This window comes from Pyxicephalus adspersus, chromosome 4 (assembly GCF_032062135.1).
Source record: "Pyxicephalus adspersus chromosome 4, UCB_Pads_2.0, whole genome shotgun sequence".
In the NCBI taxonomy this organism is placed as follows: domain Eukaryota; kingdom Metazoa; phylum Chordata; class Amphibia; order Anura; family Pyxicephalidae; genus Pyxicephalus; species Pyxicephalus adspersus.
In genome coordinates, this window is record NC_092861.1 from 56,038,543 (window position 1) to 56,062,882 (window position 24,340).

Below are 24,340 nucleotides of genomic sequence, written 5' to 3' on the forward strand. Positions count from 1 at the left end.
ACACACACACATACACAGACATACATTGGGTGTGCATGTTTCCACCTACATTTACCTTGCTTTGGTACATGGGTGCCACTCGTTCTTTCCCTCTTCATAAAACAAAACAGTCCTGTGTGCTTCGTTCACCTGCCACTGTATACAATCACAAAAGATTGTTTCCAGTGACAGAAATCTAATGTCCATCTGATGTCTGTACAGGTCTTTTCATGTAATGTAATATTTCATGTAATGTAATATTCTGCACAGCAAAGAATGTTTTGCTTTGTGAAGTATTCTCTTTGTAAAATTAATTGCACATGCCCCTAATGCTATGCTAGCTTTTGTCAGAAACTAGAATTATGGCTTAATTCACATTCCCTTAATGGTAGTTCAAATGCCAGCATCCGTAAAAAATTATACAGAAAGGCACTTTAGGTGTAAATTGCATAAGTACACTGCACAGTACTTTAGCTAAACATGCCATGTGGTATTAGTAGATCAATAAATTGAAATGTTGTTTTAGGGTCATGTAAATAATCTCAAAATAATTACCCAAGCAACGGCCTCAATATAAAACTATTTAGTAAGAAATGGAACTTTCTACTATTAAAATGTACCATAATTGGAATATTTAATCCTCTCAATGATGTTTAATTAACACATAATTAAGGCAAAGAGATTTGACTGAAAAGTGATGGTAAATTATTTTACTAATTCAAGTAGATGGCCATGAAAACATATGCTGCATTCTCTCAAGGCAAACAGTGCAGTATTACTGCACAATATTAAAAGTTTGGAGCGTGTATGGGGAATAAAGGGATTTAGTTGGAATAAACTGAATAGAATTTCTACCTTATACCATGCTGTACGACCAATGTATCTTTTACCAAGGGTAGCTTAAGACGACAGAAGAAAAAAAAATCTTGTCTATGTTTTATGAAGGAAGGACTAACTGTATATATGTATATAGATAATAAATATTGCATTGCTTAAATAGAACCTATTATTTTTTTCTCTAAAATCTGTGCAAAATTGTGTACGGTTAAATAGTGCAGAGAAATATATTCATCGGACCCAGCTGGATATAATCAGATTGGATAACTCTCATAGGTCTGCACAGCCCTACCATCCATAACCTTAGCTAAGCATTTATTAGGAAGAAGTAACAGGCCAGGTTGGATTTTTCCCAGATAAATTCTATTGTTTGTTCCCTGGAACAAGCCAGCAATCATCAAGTGAGTGTTCCACAGGCCAAATAACCATGTTTGTGCAGGTTTCATATAATCCTCTTTTGTGTGAAAAGATCATTTGGAAGCCACCCCCAAATGAGGTCTGTGGGGGGACTAGTGAACCTCTCATCAGATATGTTTCAATGTTAAATACTTGGACAACAGGTGGAATACTTGCAGGTAATAATTGTTTCACAAATAGATCACAGTTTTTCCCTTAACAATGCCTTAGTTTGCATCTTGCCAAGAAGGCCTTCTTCATTCAGGCTACTTTTATTTTTGGAGTAAGATACAGAGCAATAAATGAAACAATCACGGATATCCTGGTTGTTGTGCAGTAGCATTTATCTTTAATGTCTGGGCACACATTTCCCCAATTGCAATCCCCTTTGATGCCTTTACTTCCAGTAAATGCTATTGTAGTTCACAGTCACAGATTATACACTTTGCCTCTCATTCCCTGCCATGACTAAGGGATAACTGGAGGAGAGATGACTAAGGTAATGTTTCATCTAGACAGCGGCAGACTAACACCAATGGAGTGATGTACAGACGGTATGGTTTTGTTTAATGGAGAAGGGCATGGGGAGAAGTGGTTGGCAAGTGGTTGGCTCCCCACTACTTCCTTCCCATAAGAAACCAACGGTAGTCAATAGCTATCCAACATTAGAGATCAACCTCTGCAAACAGCTGTACTAACAGTACATAAAAATCAAGCATATGCACAGAGCTCCAGATAACATAACTTCCTCAGGTTGCTCTTCTCAGGCTAAGCTTAAAAAAAAAAAAAAAATCGGCCTGAAGCCCAAGATAAAGTACATTTTCAATTACACAGTTACTGTGTCTTCTGAAAAGTCAGATAGGTATTCATGAACAAACAAAGGTATTATTAGGTCTGCTTTAAGTAAAACATTGGAATTCTCATCTGAAAACTACTTGCTAAGTCAACCACCAAGGCCATCCAAGGCTGCTGCACCGTTCCTGAATTCAAAACAGAGTTCCCACTCTAATGTTGCCTGTGCCTGCATGCATTTTGGTGGGATGAAAAATTGTTAGAGAGAACATGGCTATTAGCAATGTCACTGCCGAGTCTCAAGCCTATAAGTTATCAATTAGCACTTGACCACACCTAGCCTTGCCTACTTTCTCAAAAACAGTGCGCACAGTATAAATGTAGAGTGTCCTGGCTTGTGTCCTTGGCTCCAACTAGCTCCTGTAATGTTTATTCTGACCGTACTAACTCCAAATAGTAAGCAAAATCCAACCCTACAACTGCTATACACAATATAATAGAAATGGGTTACTGAAAATTACATTTTTACACTTGCTCTACTTAAGTAATTTGGCCGCCCCAAACAGAAACTTCAGTCAAGCCTTCCTATTTGTTTGGCATGAGCAAGATGTCTCCCCCTAGTATCTTGTCACCAGGACAGATACCATTTTGCGTAATGTTGCAGTGTTAACTATAAAAGTTGGGATTTAAAGTAGGTTCTTGCCCAGTAACAACCAGTTAAATGGTTTTGTGCAAGAAGAGCACCTAGTGGTTTTCAGCCAAAGCGAATCTTGAAAAAATGCAGACAACAAAAGTTTTCTGAGAGCACTGTTACATTTAAGGTAGTAGCCTTTGTTCGGCAAAGCAAAAGAAATAACCATAAAGGCATATCCCAACTTGGCAAATATCCTTACTATGCCTTGCCCAGTCCAGTGCCTTACATCCATACCGACTCCCCCACATTAGAGCTCAGACTAGGTATGCACTATTAAAAAAAAGCCACACTGCTAACAAATAATGCATATGAAAATTTGGTAGGTTTGTAGAGTAATTATAGCTTGCAACTAGTAGGAGAATGAATAGAGAAATTGCAAAGTGGGCCCAATTGATGCTGAAACTCACAATAATATTCTAACTTGCTTAGAAACCTGCTACAATTAATGTTTTCTCATTAAACTTGGATCTTTGTAACCCCTTCTAACAAATGTAAATATCATTATTAACGTTTAGCTTTTTTTAAAAGTACATTTTTAGACTGAAGAGTACCTAAAACATTATAAAAGGGTGGTAGTTGCACTTTTCACATGATATTTGCTGTACTGTTTATCAAACCTAAAATCCAGAAATATAATACATTCAACAGTGTCCTTTTAGCTATGTGCACCATTTGGAACTTTTGCCACCCGGCTGTTTTTGGATAGTCACTGAAAAATTGGGTCAGAATGTAGGGTCTGCCACCCACCTACAGCTTCATTCCACCCAGCTTAAAACAATTCTGGGAAGAACACTGCTCAAATTCATTTTAGATAATACAATAGTATCTGCATAGAAGATTGTACAAAGCTATAGGTTCTATTCACACTGTCAAGTTACAGTAATGTTACGTTATTTTGCACTTTAATTCCCAATTAGCAACCACTGGGCTAATTTTTTTTTTATTTCTAACAAGTGCACAGCTTTAGTGTACATTTCAAGACATGAGATACATTTAGAGTATTGGGCTGATTTGGCATACATTGCAAACTGGGACTACACCATATGCACTGAACATAATTGTACAATATTTTCTGTATGCTTGGAGATCCCACTCCACACATCTTGTATCTTGTTCCTACTTCCCCAGTAGATCAGGCCCACTATGTGTGGCTCCCTCCACAAATGTTAAATTCAGAATAGTATAACCTAACATCCATGTTAACCATAATTTAGGCATTGTTTGGTTTAACTGACCCTGGTAGAGTCAGTTCGCATTTTTATGAATACATTATACTACACAGAGCAGTGAAGTGATTTAATAAAGATTTTATGAGACTTGCTGCACAGCAGCCACACTGTTGGAATTCTGCCACTATGGAGGAAAACAGCAATTGTGTCAGCCAGCTTCTCTACGCACACAGCGTCTGAGAGCCTCACGCTGTGTCTTTTCACACCTTCATGGATCACAGAAGCACTGAGCGCTGTACTTTATGTCACATACAAACAGGTGCAAAGCAGAAAAGCAGCAGTGGCTTCTATAGGGTATAATCAGCTTTGCGGCAAGGCAATCAAAGCCTGGGGTATTCTTCTGAAAGTAGCCATGGAAGGCAGCCAGCACACTGATTTCTCTCATGACAGTCAAGCCTTTTTATGAACATATTAAACCCACAGTCCGTGACAATCAGTTTAAAACTGCTGACCTTAACATCACTAACAGAAGCTCCTCTAAATGGTGAAAGCTCTATCTATAGTAAGAAATGCTCATCTTTTCAGCAGTTCCCTGGAGTAGACAGCTAGTTATTATTTATTTGCCAGAAGCTAAGAGATATACTATTGGTATGTACAGAAAACTATGAGTGAGCCAACAATAAAAATTTGTTTTTTCCTTTTACACATTTTAAAAACATATCCCAAATGGCCTAACTAAAAAATGTGAAAGATGAAGTGCATGTTATTCAGTAAAGAGTGGTAACTGTCTATGCAATAACTTGTCTGAAAAAGTCAATGTAATGATTGAGAATTTGCTTGGTTTAAGTGCAGATTTGAGAGTGAAAGGTTATAAATATTGTTAAAACACAGAACATTTTAATTACAACAAATACATTTCTATAAAAAAACACTCATTATTGCTATTATGTATTTATTTAATGTATGTCTTCTTGATTGTAGCATCCTAAAATTTAATAAACACCAGCAATCAGACCATCTAAGATCTCTGAAAAAAGGTATTTATAGGGATTTATTTGAAATAGGTTTTGAGGGTTGGGAGGTTGACAGTAGAATTATTATTCCTATTATCACATGATAGAGGTACTTTGTGGAGTATAAACCCTACTTGCTTGAAACTAGGTGGGGAAAAATAATGATTATTCTGACTCTCCTGAATTTTAGGTTTAAATTTGCATTATAAAAATTATTGTTTACAATAGGCAGACCTCCATATAAAACACTAATCCACATTTAGTTTAGATGTAGAGATGCACACAGATAAACCCACGTACAGCACAGTTCATTAATCTGATGTAGGAGTTCTGCATGAAAGCTTACAGAGAGGACGCAGAATACATACTGTACAATAAAGGAATCAGCATACAGGAATCATTCTGCTGGGTCTGCTTTCTTCAGTTATTAACAATCTTCATTTTATGGTCTATATCTAATTTAAATGCAAACTCTAGGAGAAATATTTTGAATATAACATATTGCAGTTTCAACCTAATTACTACTCACTCACGGTAGGAGTTTAAAAGTCTGCATGAAGTATTTTCATTCCTGAAAATTATTAGCTGAGACTTGGCAATTAGTCATTTCTTATCAATTACGTTCTATGCTAGTTCTCCTATATCTCTTGGAAGGTTAGTATGATAACGTCAAGTCAAGGCAGCAGGTTAATAAAATGGGAGCAGTTCTAAAGAGTTATATTATTAAATGATGGCGATGTAACAAAAGACATGTGATATATTTTTGATAATGCATTGTGAAAAGATTCTGAGCTTAACCTTCAGTCTTGTACAGCTCCTCTCCTGTACTAAAATCCCTTACTCCGATTTCACCAGACATACGCAGTATTCTCCCCAGAAATTGTTTTAGGCTGGGTGGAAAAAAGCTGTAGACAGGTGGTGGCCCCTGTTTTTTGACCCATCTTTTCAGTAACCACCCAAAAACATCCAGGTGGTTGCTGAAAACTGTTGGGCGAAAACACTGCCATGTAATACCATGCCATTTTCTCTTGCTTATTGGATGTGAATTACAATTGATTTTATGATTCCATGAAGAACCAGGAAAATTAAAATAATCATCAAAAGTAATTCAGGGCTCCAAAACCCTGCACAGGAGGAGAGAGAAGAGCAGGATGGTCACCTCACTAATTGTGCTCTATGCAGCAGGCAGGAAGAAAATTAGGAAGTACCGTATTTTTCGGACCATTAGACGCTCCGGACTATAGGACGCACCAGGTTTTCCGCACGGGAAAACAAGAAAAAAAAATTCATTTGATTTCCCCTGAGATCCAGCGTGCGGCACTTGTGCCCGCCCATGAAGGCGGCGCCGATCGGCATTCATCAAATCAATCGGCGCTGCCTTCATGGGCGGGCATAAGTGCCGCACGCTGGGACACAGGGGAACACAGAGGAGGAACACAGACACTGGCTGCTGTCAGCCTCTGTCTGTTTTCCTCCTGTGTTCCCCTGTGTTCCAGCGTGCGGCACTTGTGCCCGCCCACGAAGGCGGCGCCGATTGATTTGATGAATCCTGATCGGCGCCGCCTTCGTGGGCGGGCACAAGTGCCGCACGCTGGAACACAGGGGAACACAGAGGAGGAACACAGACAGAGGCTGACAGCAGCCAGTGTCTGTGTTCCTCCTCTGTGTTCCCCTGTGTTCCAGCGTGCGGCACTTGTGCCCGCCCACGAAGGCGGCGCCGATGCTGTTATAAGATTGGTATCGGCGCCGCCTTCGTCGGCGGGCACAAGTGCCGCACGCTGGAACACAGGAGGAAAACAGACAGAGGACCGGCGGGGACACAGGTAAGTAAAAAAATATGCCCCTGTACCTCTGCATTCGGACCATAAGACGCACCCTGATTTTCCCCCCACTTTAGGAGGAAAAAAAGTGCGTCTTATGGTCCGAAAAATACGGTAGTTAGATTAGAAGACAGTTAACAAAATTGAAATCATTTTCTGGGTAAAGCTATTTTTTACACTATTACATTACAACTATTACACATTAAAAAAAAATCAAATAAAAAAAATCAAATAAAAAAAGACCCTCTTTCATTTAATTCTTTCCCCCCATTCATCCAGCATCACATCAACCCATTACAGTGAGTCTCTTCGGCTTCAATGTCTTGCTTCATTCTGTAACCGGAAGCTAAACAAGAGAATTACTGATACCACATAGTCCCTCTGGTGTTTTATCTGTCGCTTTCTCCAACATCAAGTAATATAATGAGATTATACTCATTCAATCAAAACTCAGAGATATGAACAAAACACTGTTATTTTCCTCGGTTTCCTATTGCATTTGCAGTATTCACTTCTAGATGAGTATAGAATATCAAGGGACCAGTAAATCCAGAAAATAAGATTTCTCACCTGTGGAAAAAGCATTGCCTTATTTGCTACATATAAATCATGTTAACCATATCACTAGTACATAAGACAGTACTGTACATTTCCATTGCATATCCTAGAATTCACATGCCAGCACAGGTAATTTATCACATTTAGTTTTTTTTAGTTTTCATTTAGTCTCTCAGAGACAACTATTTTCCTGCACTTCTTGGCCCAGTTCTATTTCTTTTTGTACATAAGGTTCTGCTATGAGTAAACACATTTTAGAACCATGGCAGGTATGAAATCAAAGCGTCTGCACATGTGCATATAGGGATACAAAAAAAGTGCTTATATTCCTCCCTGGAGCCTTGAGTACAAAGTAGGATCATATTTGTGCCCCCTTCCTATGTTTCACAACCAGGGTTCACAAGCCAGTTTAGCTGACACCAATGATAAGATTGACATTCTTCCCACTGGTCAACAAGACCACACTAATGTACTGTCAGGTTTTTATACTAGTACATTTGTTTTAGCAGAATTGTTGAAGATAACTTTTACACAAAGCCTACTGAATGTAAAAATTACAGATAGAAAAGAAACATACGTCCTGATGAAATACCAGCAATCATAAATCTGCATTAGTTTCCCACAAAGCCAGTAAAATATTAGTGAAATGCCATCTGGCTGAGTTACCTACTGACTTGTTACATAGCTCTAAAGGCAACACTTCCTAGTTATGTGCTAACAAAGAATTGCAAATTAAGTTGTTCTGGTGTGCTCTAAGGAAATGTTGTCACTTTGTCCATTCATTGCATTCTTTATTCTAAACTAAAAAAAATCTTGCGAAGTCCAATAGATACCTACCATTTGGAAACACCACAAAGAAGTTATGTTCTGCAGTCATTGCTTCTACTGCTAAACATTTTCACCTGAATATTATTTTTTTTTGTGAGGCAACAATAAACAAATACTATGAAAACACATAACAATTATTAACTCATCTCTCAGATGTCAGTGTATACAGCTACCCATTGACAGACACGTGTCACCCTGATGATAAGAGCGACACTTCTGCTTATTTTTTAAAGCTCCGGTTTATCATCTGACAGAGGTAAACTGTCAGGCAGCATGCAGATTCTCCATGAAGTTCTGAAAACTAATTATCAATAGAATGATCAATACCTGTGTGTCCTGTAAGGACTGGCCAGTTTATGGCCACCCAAAGCTAATTGACTAGAATACAAATTTCACTAATATCGAATTATAAAAGACACTTTATTATAGTAACTCAATAATGAAATTATACATCTACATACATACACATATATGACATACATACACAGTCATGTGAAAAAATTAGTACACCCTATGAAAGCATGTGTGCTTTGTAACATTCATGGACATATAGATATTTAATCCCAATATAAACAATATAACTAAACAATTAAAACTGAAGAGAAGACTTTTTAAAAATGTCCAAAAAAAATGGCTCATATTACACAGAGGTGTAACACATCAGGTGCACATGATTAGAACATTGTTACTCAGCATTTTGAAGAAGGTTTGCCCTATTTATACCTCAGACATTTAGTTTGGGTGCTCCTGACTGTTGAGGCAAGAGTGAACACCATGGTGACAATCAAAAGAGCTGTCTGAGGCCTTCAGAAGTAAAATTGTAGCAGTCTGGTCTGGGCAATATCTCCCCGTTAACCAATGTTAGTATTCGTGGGTTGATGAGCCGTCCCGCACAAATAGGGGGCGGCTCATTTAGCCACAGAGAATGGGCAGACTGGAAAGGGCAGCCCCATAATCAGAATCACTACGGCCCATGTGCTGTAACCTTTTGGTTCCGTGCAGGTGCTGTCACACTGGAAGACGCCATCCCCATGCCATGAAAGGCGGGGGATGCCCTAACAATAGTTACTGCCTAGCTGCATGCTCTGCATGACTACAGAATTCACAACTGCTGCTCCGCTGCATGGTCTGCATGACATCTGCTGCCACTTTCAGATTTTAAGGTAAGCCCCATCCTCATGACAATATCCAAACCTAGTAATCTTTACGGGAACCTCTATTATCCAGTACTAATTGTTTTTACAAGTCTATTTACAACTACTTTTCTTGGTGAACATTATTTGATCTTGATTTTTATGTAATATGATCACAAATATTTAAACCTCCCAAACTCACTAAGCAATCCCTTTTCTCATCCTGCTCCTAAAGAATACTATATTAGAATATATGGATGAATATGTACATTATAACTAATTACCCAATATTTATTTCAGAGTCACATTTGAAATTAATCAGCCATATCTCCCTATCCATATATCACAATGATCAAACAGTAAGTCCATTTCAACAAGCATACATAATTATGAGCACATTTGAACACAAAAGTAATATCATCTGTTTATCATGTTTTATCATCAAATTCAACAGGTGTTACTTATAACACACCTTATTATGTTATAATTTGGCTACTGACAGATTTTTTTATCAAGAAAAGATATAATATAAATTTATTTCATGTGATTTATAGCTCAAACCATTTCATCCAACCTAATTAGCCTTACACATATGATACATAATGTGTTTCTACAAAATGTATTCAACCATTATATTTTCTTAATTATATTTTTGTATTTAATAACAATTCCACCTAACGACATATACCTATCCCCTGAAGAAGCCAGACGGCAAAACGGCAAAACGCATCGGGTTAAGCTGTGTCCCCATTTTATTTAGGGAAGAATTTGTCTAGTATCAGGGTCAAATACCCCATGATGCTAATGGGACAGATCCAAATCGTAAATTCCTGTGGCTATAATATATATCTTATCTCACTACCTATTTTGATGTATGTTGTTTATGTCTAATGCACTTTTGAAATGCCGCAAAGAAACCCTCCTTTCTGTTTTTTTTCTTTTGTATTGTAAAAACAAGGTTAGACATAACATGTGAACATTTGTTAATGAGGAACTGAATACTTAATTGGGTGTCCTAATTTTTTTTCCATGACTGTATAACTTTAAGAATAAGTGTTAAATGCACTGTATTACACATGTATCAATCATATGCTATACGTAGTAAAAAAAAAAAAAAAAACCCTCCTATTAGAAGCTATTACCGTTTTTTTCGCACTATAAGACGCACGTAACCATAAAATGCACCTAGGTTTAGAGGAGGGAAACAAGAAAAAAAAATATTCAGAACCAGTATTATATTATGCAGTTCTCTACCCTCCTACATGGAGCATGTCCCATCATTACGGCCCCCTCCTGTGTAGGCTTTGCCTACTGTGTCCCCCTGCACCGGGCAGCCCCATCAATGTCTCCTCTTCCCTCCATGACACATTTGTGTCACCCTGTCCTGTGTGTCCGGTGCCATTACCTGTCCTGTGTGTCCAGTGTCATTACCTGTCCTGTGTGTCCAGTGTCATTACCTGTCCTGTGTTTCCAGTGTCAGGGCTGTGAGCGGTGGCTGGGCTCTGCAAGCAGGGCTTCTCTGTCTTGCAGACCATGTCAGAGCTGGCCGATACACACATGGTGCAGCTGTAACCTCTGCAGCCGGGGCTGGCTGTGCAGCAATATTCGCTCCATAAGACGCACAGACATTGTGTGTGTCATATGTAGTGAAAAGTGTGTCATATGTAGTGAAAAATACGATATATCTGTTTAATAAGTGCAAATAAAATCTCAGAAATTCAAAGCTGTGCTGTGTCCTTATGACATTTCCTTTGTCACCTTTTAAACACTGGAATGATTAGCCTTTAAGTTGTGGTGATCTGAGAGAGGAAGTTTTGGCGTAATTAGGTAAAAAACACTGAGCAGTACTGACAACACTCACAAAAAAAAGTTGTGTGTTGTCAGTTCAGAACAGGTCTTAAGAGCGGGTTGCATTTTGGCAGATCAATAGATATGTTTTTGTACTTACAGAGTCTTTTGCTGCAAGGTCCAGCCTCTCGAATTTTAACTTGTTTAAAGACTACTTTAAACTTGTAATAAACTCACCACCCATTTGATTCTTAATAGCACAAAGTATGTAAAAATCTATTTATTTTTTGCTCATCCTATTAAAGGAGTGCAAATGTTTTTCAATTTTTTTATAAATGCAAAAATAAAAAAAAAATTTGGCAGTGGAAGGGTCATTTGTTTAATTTTAAAGCCTGTGTCTTTTTAGAACATGTATGAATGGATTTGTGTGAACAAATCTCATTATAGTGCTCTGCTATAAAGTGAGTGGTAAGTCTGCACTGTCATCACTTCACCTGCACACAGTTAAACCTATATAATGTACAGTACTGCATAATATGTTGGTGCTATATAAATAATGTTTATTATTATTATTATGAATGGGATAGGTTCCCTACAAACACATTTAGACATATGGGTCTGGTGATCATCTGGCTCTTATATACCATCACTCACTAGAGCTGGGTGAGAAGAGGCTGAACAAGGAAATGGTAGACCAGAAGAGAAGTGGATGAATGGGGGCTGAGAAAAAGGCAGAGGAGTAGCTTGAGATTGGTGGATCTGTAGAGGACAACAGAGGATCGGTTTGATCGGAGAGAGCACTGAATTCCAAAAGGACAGACAAAAAGAGTCTCAGAACACTAAAGCAACGTATGCTTACAAATAGTTTAAGGGCTACTAACATATCATGAGGCAGCCTACAACCACTTGAATTCTTTTTGTATCCCTCCATGACAGTGAAAGCATTAAAGGCATAAAACATGGGAAAATGTGAATACATTGCAGAAATATACAGAAAACTGACACAGCCTTGGCATATACTTGAACACCAATCAATTCTCACATTCTTAGGTAAAACCATAAACCATTCAACATGCAGTGCAGATCTGATCAAACGGCTACATAACATTCTTTAACATATTTATAACATATGCTCCCTTTCATCTCAGAAGATTGTTATTATCATTACACAGTATTTATATAGTGGCACAATATTAGGCAGCACTTTACAAAGTCTATCATTATGTCACTAACTGCCTCTCAGAGGGTCTCACAATATAATGTTCCTACCATAGGCATATGTCTAATACAGTCTACAGGCAATTTGGGGGAAGCCAATTAACATAACTGCATGTTTTTGGAATGTAGAAGGAAACTGGAGTACCCGGAGGAAACCCATGCAAACACGGGGAGAACCTGCAAACTCCATGCAGATAAAAGTCCTGGCCGAGATTCTAATCTGCTGCAAAGCCAGAGTTCTAACCTCCATGTCTATCTCGATATAATTGGAGATAGACACATTTGTCCTAATAAATACATAGATTCAAGTTCTGTTGTTTCCTAATACTGTAATAGACATGGTACGATGATGTTTTTTTGCAGGACCTAAGCAGTACTTAAGAGGTTAAGCAATGACCAGCTGATTGCCAAAGGATTCTGTGTGGGAGCGATTAAACTTACTCAAAAAGTAAAGATTTTCTATCAGTGAAGGAGAATTATGTTCCCTTCCTGCTTCAAAAGCATTAAACTGTAAACTGAGGTTTAGAAATGTGTTCTGAAAAGATCCAGCAGGGAAAAAAAAACAGTGAAACAGAATTTCAAATTTATAACTTTATGTTATTAAAAATTCACCCAAAATTAATGTATGCCCAGCCCAAACGTTTATTTAAGTTTTACAAGGAGTGGGGAAGGGGAAGAAACCCTGAAAAGTTTTTGGTATGTAGTAGACAAATACTGATTTACAATAAACGGATATGCTTACAATCAACATCAGAAAGCACTAACACCATAAGGCAGAACCAGTCAGGTCATCTACATATGTAATGATCATAGGAATACATATGTGGAATATATATGTGAAATGGCGTGATCATTCACAGTCATACAGAATGCAAACTATATCCTGTACATTCTCTATAAAATTCACCAAAAAGTTTTATTTTAGCTTTGGGTGGGTTTAATTTTGTCTCTGTGGGGTAGAGCTTGACTAGGTGCTTTTGCCAAGACTGCTACAGGCGTCATATTCCTTCCTACCTGTCATACTCCTTGACATTCTAAAATACAGATCTATACATATCCCCACCAGGTTTGCAGGGAGGTAAAATTCTTTCCGTCATGGTTAAACCGCTGGTTACAATTTTAAGGTAAATCTATGTTTTATCAAGTAAGGACAACACAACTTCACCTTAAAGCCTCTTAAAAGTCTCAAAGTCTCTTAAAAGTCCCAAAGTCAAAGTTAGTAATGGCCTATTACAAAAGAAGTTTGCTGGAGCCCATACATTGTTGTAAATTGAGGAGTGTTACATACGTAACCTATTTCAAGTAATGGGCCGTTAACACAGTTCAATGCACTAAATAGGTCCTGTTGCATTAAATGCATTGTGGTGCACAGCAGTTCTCTGTAACACAGCATATTCTGTAGATGCAGTAGGGAACAATTCAGAATGCATGGCACCATAACCCATGGTGACAATTCAATACATTTAAGAATGTAGACATCGTCCAGACAACCTACTGAAGCTCAAACCAAACATCAGAATGGGGATAGAAAGTTAATTTAGGTGGCATGGTTGCTGGTGCCAGAGTCTGAGTATATTAGAAATTGATCTGTCGGGGTTTCCCACCTAGGACCATCCCCACAGTGTACAGAGAATAGTCCAAAGAAAAGGTAAAAAATCCAGTTAGCGTCAGTTCTCTGCGTTATAAAGCCCTGTTGATGCCAGAAGTCAGAGGAGAAAAGTCAGACTGGTTTAAGCTGATATAAAAGAACCCATAAATCAAATAAATACTTGTTGCAACCCATGTATGCCGAAGAAAATCCTTGAACACAAACCTTGAAGCAGATGGGCAACAGCAGCAGGAAACCACAGTGGGAGCCACTACTGTCAGCTAAGAACAGGCACCTGAGGCTACAATATGCACAGGCTCAACAAAATCAGACAATAGTCAATTGGTAAAATGGTGCCTGGTCTAAAGAGCCTCAATTTTTGCTGAAACAAGGTAGTAGGGTCAGAATTTACCACCATCAAGAATGAAAGCATTCTGCCTTGTACCAATAATTCAGACGGCTGGAGGTGTAATGGTGTGGGGGTAATTTTCTTGGCACATTATGGGCCTCTTAGAACTATATGAGCATTAATTAAATGTCCCTAACTACCTTGGTATTGTTACTGAACATAACCACAATGTACCAATAATGCTCCAAATGCCCACAAAACCCAAAGTATGTCAACAGGTTTCATGAACAGGCTAAGGAATTCCACAGTCACCAGATCTCAATTCAAGAAATAATGACCTTTGGGATGTGGTTGAACCAGAGATTCACACCATGGATGACCATATAATATAAAGATATCAATGAAAAGGTTGAACAAAAAGTTTTCTTTACTTATTATTTTCTACATCAATACAAATCCCTTACATTAAATAGCAAAAATATTTTTTCCACTGCTTTAATGGTTTAATGTCAGGTTGGAGGTTAACTGGCTTACTTTAAGGGTTACAGTGAGGTCCATAAATATTTGGACAGAGACAACTTTTCTCTAATTTTGGTTCTGTACATTACTACAATTAATTTTAAATGAAACAACTCAGATGCAGTTGAACTGAAGGTGTGTTGAGGAACTAAAGACTTTGTTTACACAATCAATTCATTTCATGGACTCAAAAGTAATTGGACAAATTAAAAAACTGAAAATAAAATGTTCATTTCTAATACTTGGTTGAAAACCCATTGAACTCATGGACATCACCAGATGCTGGGTTTCCTCCTTTTTAATGCTCTGCCAGGCCTTTACTGCAGCGGCTTTCGGTTGCTGTGTGTTTGTGGGCCTTTCTGTCCGAAGTTTAGTCTTCAACAAGTGAAATGCATGCTCAATTAGGTTCAGATCAGGTGACTCACTTGGCCATTCAAGAATATTCAACTTCTTTGCTTTAATAAACTCCTGGGTTGCTTTGGCTGTATGTTTTGGGTCATTGTCCGTCTGTATTATGAAATGCCTCCCAATCAATGTGACTGCAATTAGCTGGATTTGAGAAGACAGTATGTCTCTGAACACCTCAGAATTCATTCGGCTGTTTCTGTCCTCTGTCACATCATGGATAAACACTAGTGTCCCAGTGCCACTGGCAGCCATGCACGCCCAAGCCATCACACTGCCTCTGCCATGTTTTACAGATTATGTGCTATGCTTTGGATCATGAGCTGTCCCCCGCCTTCTCCATACCTTTTTTTTTGCCATCATTCTGGCAAAGGTTGATCTTGGTTTCATCTGTCCAAAGAACGTTTTTCCAGAACTGTGCTGGCTTTTTTAGATGTTTTTTTTTTTTTTGAGCAAAGTCCAATCTAGCCTTTCTATTCTTGAGGCTTATGAGTGGCTTGTACCTTGCAGTGCACCCTCTGTATTTTATTTCATGCAGTCTTCTCTTTATGGTAGACTTGGATATCAATACGCCTACCTCCTGGAGAGTGTTGTTCACTTGGTTGGCTGTTGTGAAGGGGTTTCTCTTCAGCATAGAAATCATTCTGCGATCATCCACCACTGTTGTCCTCCGTGGACGTCCAGGTCTTTTGGCGTTGCTGAGTTCACCAGTGCTTTGTTTCTTTCGCATGATGTACCAAACTGTAGATTTTGCCACTCCTAATATTGTAGCGATTTCTCGGATGGGTTTTTTCTGTTTTTGCAGCTTAAGGATGGCTTGTGTCACCTGCATGGAGAGCTCCTTTGACCGTGTGTTGTCTGTTCACAGCAAAATCTTCCACATACAAGCACAACCCCTTCCCACCCCCAAATCAGCTCCAGGCCTTTTATCTGCTTAATTGATAATGACATAAGAAAGGAATTGCCCACAGCAGTCCATGAAATAGGCTTTAAGTCAATTGTCCAATTACTTTTGAGCCCCTGAAATGAAGTGTTTGTAAACAAAGTCTTTAGTTTCTTACATTTTTATGCAATCTTTTTGTTCAACCCACTGAATTAAAGCTGAAAGTCTGCAGTTCAACTGCATTTGAGTAGTTTTATTTAAAATTGTTGTGGTAATGTACAGAACCAAAATTAAAAAAATGTTGTCTCTGTCCAAATATTTATGGGCCTAACTGTAGGTAATCTTAGGGGCTCAGTTGAGGGGAAGGGGAAGTTTTTGTTTATTTGCAGTTAAAAAATCCTCAAGAACAGAAAATCAATTCAAATATTTTAGTATTATTTCTGGATGTTGTGTTACTTTATTTTGAAGATATATGCCTTTTATAACCCAGTTAAAAAATGTAATAAAAACAAACAAAAAAAATGAATGTACTGTCTGATTTTACACAATACTCTGTCTGCTAATGACATTTTTTGCATATGGAATCAGCCTTGAGGATTTATCACAGGTACAATGAAACAATGGCATTAATGGTCACAATAATAATACAACAACTCCCACAAATGGTAAAATATTGGGCTCTGGTAACAGAGTTAGTGAACATAGTTATAATTGGTGAAAGTACAAAAGGTTCCCTGCTAAAGCGTTGATGCACACACACAAAGGCCAGGGAAAGTGGCTAAACTGGGTTTAAAGCAATTACACAAAGGACATTGATTTTTTAAATGATTGTCTTGAAGTATAAAGTTATTAAATGCTAAAAGCTGCTAAATGTAATTTTAAATTACATCTCTCAAGTGGCTTGCCTAGAGTTGGCTGAATAACTTTATTAATGCTGTCAGTCAGAGCTGCTGCGGATAGAAAATGGTTATTTTCATACTGTAAAAAAGTTAACTTTCTCAAACATTGTATGACCCTAAAGATTTTATTTTGATACGTTTTTGACTAAAAAAATACATATTTAACCATAGGTTTATTTTGACCTTTACAGAAAAAAATTGGAATTTTGGAAAAACAATGTAAAATTCTTTTCTTACAGTCCATTAGGAGACACAGGAAGTCCTATACCTACTGCAGGAGGATTAGACACTACCAAATAAAAAAAACAAAAAAAAAAAAACAAAACACTGTAGGTTGGACACAAATAACAGGGGACCCTTAACCATAAAATCATGAACCAAGGGTTTGCAACTGGGAAGAGTCTGGCAAACAGAAGCAGCATATTAAGCCCTGCAAAGCAAAGGATCTGCACCATAAGCCTTCTTCTGAGCCTTCCTGATGGTTAATGTGCATTACCGTTGTAACTTCAGTTCACAGGCACCACATGGGATACATTTCCAGAAGACAGATACAGCACCTAAAACCTTTTCAAGAGTATCTACAGAGCAAAACACTTCTTGCCACCAGTAACCCTGCATCAATAGGGAACTCATAACTGCTTCTAAGATTCGGGGGTTGAGTTCTTACATGAGGAACTTCCATAAACATTGGAGAAAATCTTCCCCGACCTTAGTGCTAGGTGGCTTATCAGATCTGGAATTAGCAGGTTTTTAAAAGCAGTGAAGTCAGTCAATCCAAAACTAGGACAGACACCTCCCAACAGTCGGAGGGGAGTCTGCAGAATGCCAGGATAAGGCAAACTTCCAAGAGGAAACTAACAGTTCTTTAGATTATGTCAGGTTATCACTAAGAGTTGTGCGAAGGAAAACTCCCTGACTGATAAATCGAAACCCGATAAAAAAAGTAGATCCTAAGTAGGAAAAAAAAAGTCCTAAACTCCATCCAGGTAAAAAGATAACTCCTATGTAGACTACTGCAGATTCAGGACATGTTCTTATAATATCTAAATTATTAGCGACCCATTGTCTGTCAGAGCCCACACCAACTGCTATTTTCAGCAAGAGTCTTATTAGCCCACAGTGGGCATGCCATAAGAGTTCAGTAGGGCTTGTTTCAGTGAAAGTCAGATTCACTGCTTTTTAAATAGACCCCTTTATGTGTTAATGTTTTATTTTAAGCAACAATACAGTTATTACAGGATAAACAGACCTACTGCAGTAAATGTAAAAATCACTCTGGTCCAAAATTGCTCTACACCAGGGGGTGTACAGGTGTGAGAGCTGAACTAATGAAATAATTATTTTTACTGAAAAGTAGAATAAAATATAATTCCATCACATGCAGGGTTTTAAATTTGTTTAATTCAATGATTTAAAGGGTATTTAAAAAAAATCTAAACCCATCAAAGACAACTATACTGTGGCTTGTAGCAACTAAATACTGAATAAACACAGTCAAGGATTATGCGGTACTTCAATAAGGTGGCTAAAAACAGCTACATTTATTTTATATCCCAGCTTTATCAAGAGAACGGCATCCATAAATGGAAAAAGATGCCCTGTTGTTTAATCCTGTGTTCTCATCACTATACATCAGGAATGCAAAGCACTTTCATAAAGCTCCGATTTCTTTTCAAAGAATATTCTGTATGGCTTTACAAACAGCTTCATCCAATGTTATAACATAATAAAGGGGAATGTCGGCTCATCTATAATATTTACTGCTGGAATGCATATACATTTACTATTTTACACACCAAGGAACTTGTAGTGTAGCAAAAATGTTTAAATAAATAAATAATAAGAGCGGTGGTACATTATTCTAAATACTTTGCCAGGAAAACAGTAAACATGTATGTCTTTGAACTATGTGTCTTGCATTTCACTTTCAGCTTCTGATCCAGGAGTCATCCTTCTCTGTCGCCACGCGGAAACAAAATGGAGTTACTTCTAAAGAGCCACAAGGACTGCAAGCCTTTATGCCATACAAATGTCTCTCGAAATCATCTGAGGTGCTCAAAGATATCCCATAGGCAAAATGATCATAATCTTTTCCTGTCAAATGTAATGTACATAGATCTTTTGAAGGAGAAATCCTCTCAGGATAAAATGCCAGTAAGATTACATAGTATCAGGCTACATGTGCTTTGATATTTTGAAGTGTCCAGGCTAACAGTTGGAAATAAGGTACAGTCATAGTACATCATTTTGCAATAGTAGAATTGTTTTTCCATAGTAATGTTTAAGTGTTGTCTGACTGCAATGTATGATCTGGCTATGTTAGTTCAGAATAGATGGTAAGTGGTCAATATCAGAGATAGGAGAGATATTTGTTTTGACAGGCCTAAAGGCTTCAAGCAAGTACACGCAAAAGATAGAACTTGTGCATATGTTTAATGTATTTCTTCCGATTGTATTGTTCCCGCTATAGTTCTCTTAAAGCATCTCCTAGTTTTACCTCTCAAATACAGATAACTAAACTCATCAGCACTCATAATATCTGCCTGGTATAAAATGATGTGCCATCATGCCAACAAATCACAGTAATTTCATTGCATCGGAGTCTTTTCTGTGATTTTGTATGAAGAAGAAGAAATGGCTGTAAAAGGTAACTTGTAAAGTGGATGCAGTTAGGAGGAGACAATGGCAAATGCTATATTCTCAGCTAAGCTCCATGCTCGGCTCTACACTTACCATCCTCTAACTGGGTGTTTAAATAAACTAGATTGCAGTAGTGTCAAAGCGACCAGGCATTGAACTCTGCATTGTTTTTGATGCTATGCTACACACCACTAACCCAACGTTTTCTCAAGTGCTTCTGTGTATCCAGCCTTTTGACTCCATCACTTTTTTTCTGACTTGTCAGGGTTGAACGCTCAGTGCCCTGTTTTAATGTTAGACGCACACTGTAAACTCTGTTACATACCTTAAAATTATACTTCATTTAGTACTGATCTCCCACTTCTGACAGCACTGCCTTCTTTCCAGCTTACCAGTGGAGGGAAGTGCAACTCCTGAAAAGTAATGACTTTATTGCATAAGCACAGTTAAGAAGGAAAACTCTACATTCCCAACATGCCCTGGGATCACTAAGCTAAAAGCATGGTAATGCCATGAGGCTGCATGTCAACTACCTAGACCACAGTCCAGTTATTTGACAACTAAATGGCCCAGCCTTACCCTGTTCATGAATAATACACGAAGAAAAGAGCAGCACCACATGCTGGTGACTTGAATGGCCAAGCTAGTAACTGGGAGGAGCGGTAGTTGGGTATACACCCAAAATAACCCATAATGATGGCAATAAAAATGCAGTCTCAGAAGGCCAAGGTATGAGTTGTTAACATCAATATTAATAGTTTACTCACAGTAATTAGTGTGCAAGTAAGCAGGAATAGATCCAAAGGCAATGGTGTAGGTAAGTTATTTACAGCATGATTTGGGAGATAATAACAAACAATGCAGTGTTCTCCCCAGCCCCTTTTAGCCAGGCACACCCCCCGGCACTTTGCAGTAACCACCTGGCTCTTTTTGGGTGGTTACCGAAGAGCTGGGTCACAAGGGACTGCCACCCACCTACAATTTCTTCCCATCTGGTTAAAAAAAATCTGGGTTGAACACTGCAATATACTTGCTCATTGAAACCCTTTAACATAAATACATTTTCAAAGAGGGATCAAATAAGGAGAGCATATGTGAAAAACCAATAAAGCTAAAGGCTTTTCAAATCAGTCCATAACAAAGAATTTCTCTAATTTTTACACATCTGGTCACTCAGGGCATAACATTTTATAGGTCAGTATCCTTTCTCTCCTATACTCTTCTCTATAATCATTTGGTGACCTTGGCCAAGTCTACTGGTATAGTCGTTTCACTGGCAGAGAGGCCTGTAATCAATAGCCCCAGGTTTGATTTGCAATGTACTGCAAGTCTCGCTAGCTGAAAAAGTATTAAAAATGAAACAGTAAACTGAATAACTTCCACACAGTGCTGCATACTCTGTCAGAGTGATAAAACATTGCTGTTAAAGTAATATGACAGAACCTACCATCTGTTAGGGAGATAGTAACTGAAGCTGTGACAAACCAACCATGATATGTGTAATGCTAACAGTTCAATAATCATCACTCACATCTGGGAATAAAATATTAATTCTGCGTTGATCTGTTGTGTTTGAAAAATGGCAAGACATTATTGGAAAGTAGGATAGGTGGTTCCACAGAGGGGGCCTGGTCTTAAAATCTAATCAGACGTTACTAGCCAATGCCCAATTCCTACAGCCAAAAATACAAAACACACATTATGCATAAAAGAATCTCTAATATTAATACAAATAATGAGTAAAATCTCCCCCTGTATTAATTTTATAATTAGTAACTGTATTGGCTAACTAACATAATGAGATAATTTAGTGTTAATGCAGTAAATGCTGAAATAAAGAGATAAACTGTTCCAGCTACTTAGGAGGTTTCCACTGCCTCTCATGAACAACTTCATCCAGTATTAGAAAGGACAATAAATCATTTAAACAACAGGAATGTTAAAAATTACTAAGTTGTAGCAAGGCGCAATCACCTGTGCTGATGTACATTGTGATGCTGGCCCCATTCATTACATAGGGCAGAGTATAGAAATAAACAAATGTGTGCAGCAGTGTTTTGCAAAAAAAAATCACTGTACTGCATGGTATAAAGTAGAAACATCAGACATTGAGCTCTATTCCCGTGTATGGGGCACAATGTGAGATACAGTGTACTGCACACAATGTATACAAGCTCTCGTTGTTACAAGTACATGTGACCTACAGTTAATATCCACCTGACCCGCTTCAAATTGCTTTTGCCATCCCATAGACTTGTATGGAAGAGAAAGAATTCCGTAGAAAATAAAGAGCAAGCTGCAGATATCTTTTTCCAACAGCAAAGTTTCCTTTACAAACAGATGTAATATGTCTTTTAACAATATGCTCCATGGTGGTATTGTCAGAGCTTCTATACTGTCCTGCTAAGGCTATTTCGGATGACAAGCCGCTGCTCTTGTGATTGACTGTCATCAGAGAGAGACCATCACAGAATCATAAGGAGATGTCCTGACAACTGTAGAATGGAGATGGCTCTCAAGGGAGGGCTTGTACACATTTCAAAAGATAGCTTAGCTGAAAGTAACAGAGATTGAAGCATCTGGCTACAGAAAACCTTTGATGAATGCACCAGGGTTTCCCCAAAAAGGTTTTATCTACCACTAACACTGTCTTTTTTACCCCACAAAGAGACTGGAGATAATGAAGGGAGAAACTAAACACAACTACTGAGTACACTGAGAAGTAACCCTTTCCCTGCTCTTCTTATGTATCCTACTACAAATGGCTGAATCAGTTTTATTAGTTGTGCATTTGTACCAAACAACAATATAGACTTAAAAATGAACAAAATACTGCTAACACAAATGTTCTCTAAAATCACAGAGCCCGTATGTTTGAAAAGTGGTATCCATGGCTTTCCAAGTTCAAAAATTGGAAAAATATACTGCATACAACTAGCTCCTGGTACACACAAACACAATATAGTCTACAAACGAATGATAATAGTAAAATATGATACCTGTGTAGAAGTAAAATGTATGTCCACCCAAAAGTAACAATATACTCATGGGCAGATCCCAACGGGCACTGTTCATATGGGCTTCCTATGTGTTTTAGGTAATCAAACAGTGAGATATTCCTGACATAATTCCTGATTGTGTTCCAGATTACCAGGAAGTTTGAGGTACCAACACCACCTTTCTATGTTTCAGCCTTCTTTATTGACATTACTCTGAAAAAATCCAGATGATGGAATGAAACCCCCCCATTAAAGCCAAAGCAGGTGTACAAAACCAAGAACTGCAATGCAATGTTTGCAATGCATTTAACCAAACTGACAGTTTGAGATAGATTGGCCTTTCAATATGTAACTGATACATCTGCAGCTATGAATTCGCAAAATATTAAATTAAAAAATGCTCTATGAGCTCTATGAAGCACAGTTGTGTAGACTGGAAAAGGAGAGAGAATTTATTATTCGACATATTACGCAGCTTTTTACAAAGTCCATAATCATGTCACTAGCTGTTCTATTATGTCAGTTTTCCGTTGACCTCAGGTCCAATACATACAACCATTGTAAACATGTATCTGAAGATCTTACTGAATGCCCACTCCACTGGCCATGTGGTTGTTTCAAACCTGTGCCAGGTCTACCACTGAGATAATCATTCAGCATCAAACACAGGAGGTAAAGGGGTGCCGAAAAGTTGTTTTTTGTATTTTAAATCAGTAAATGTTTTCTAAATCAGTAAATGATCAGTAAATGTTTTCTAAACATGAACTAATGTTGAGTTTTTCAGACCAGTGATTACAAACAAAGAATAAAAACAATGATGGTGTGTCCTGGACCTACACAATACCAAGCCTGGGTACAAAACCCAGCAGCTTGCTCACCTTGGCACTCTATGCCGATACAACAAGCTGCCTCTGAAAAGCCCACATATTCAGCAGTATTCCAATAGAGACAAAACAAGTCATAAGATAAGCCGTTTACTAAATTCAAAAGCTTGCAAAAGGTCAGAAGCCGCAGCCAGGAGAAATAGCGTGCATCTGAGATGCGTTTATCATGCTGCATTCCCCTTAGCAAATAAAAGTGATGCATAATAAACACAACCAAACATTGCTACATATGATCCCATTCAAAATATCCCCAGCACACCCCTGATCCCTCACATGGAATGTCAGAGAACACAATGATTTGGTTATATTAAACTTGCCATATCATGTCTTAATACACGCCATCAGAAATGCCTGGGGCAGGGGAATCAGACATTATTTTCTTCTTTAGGAACTGATGTGAACCGTCTAGTTAGCAATGTCAGTTCAACATATCAGGTGAGAGCATTGTAAAGGCAATTAAAGCCGGGTTCTATATACACACAAGATCCTTTTTTCCCAAATATAACCAGGATGGTAGATGCCAGCTTTGTCAGTATGGCAACACTAAGAGCAAGGATGGACCACAAAGTGCAGGATATCACAGCAACCCCGAATATGTTACTGTCAGAAGAGGAAAAGAGGAGAAGTGATTGGATTTATAGGTAAATGCTGAAACAGATACACAAATATTACAGAGCAGCTGATATGATATAAATGGAAGAGTTTTAACAAGAGAAGTACACGAGATGTAATAAAAGTTGGTGGAGCAGTCTCAAATATGGAATCCACCGTGTATTTACAGCATTACATTAATAAATCTGTTCATTATAATTAAATCTGTCAGACCAATCTGCTAATATCACATTTTACATGGATAGAGAGAAGGCTGCAGCTTGGGGTACATCTCTGCAGAGAAACATTTACCAGACACATCATTCATCACCTACCTTCAGATTTCTGATGTCACCGT

At 38.1% G+C, this 24,340-nt stretch overlaps 1 protein-coding gene across 3 annotated transcripts in view; it reads right to left on the minus strand.

Moving 5' to 3' along the window:
• Window positions 1–24,340, minus strand: part of IL1RAP (interleukin 1 receptor accessory protein) — a 104,003-nt gene that overhangs the window by 78,934 nt on the left and 729 nt on the right. Inside the window, exon 1 of one of the 3 annotated variants that reach the window (XM_072408235.1) lies at window positions 24,318–24,340. The exons of the other annotated variants lie outside the window; for them this stretch is intronic. The gene's annotated coding sequence lies outside the window, so the exon portion shown is untranslated. The remainder of the gene's footprint in view (window positions 1–24,317) is intronic. 3 annotated transcript variants of the gene reach the window in all.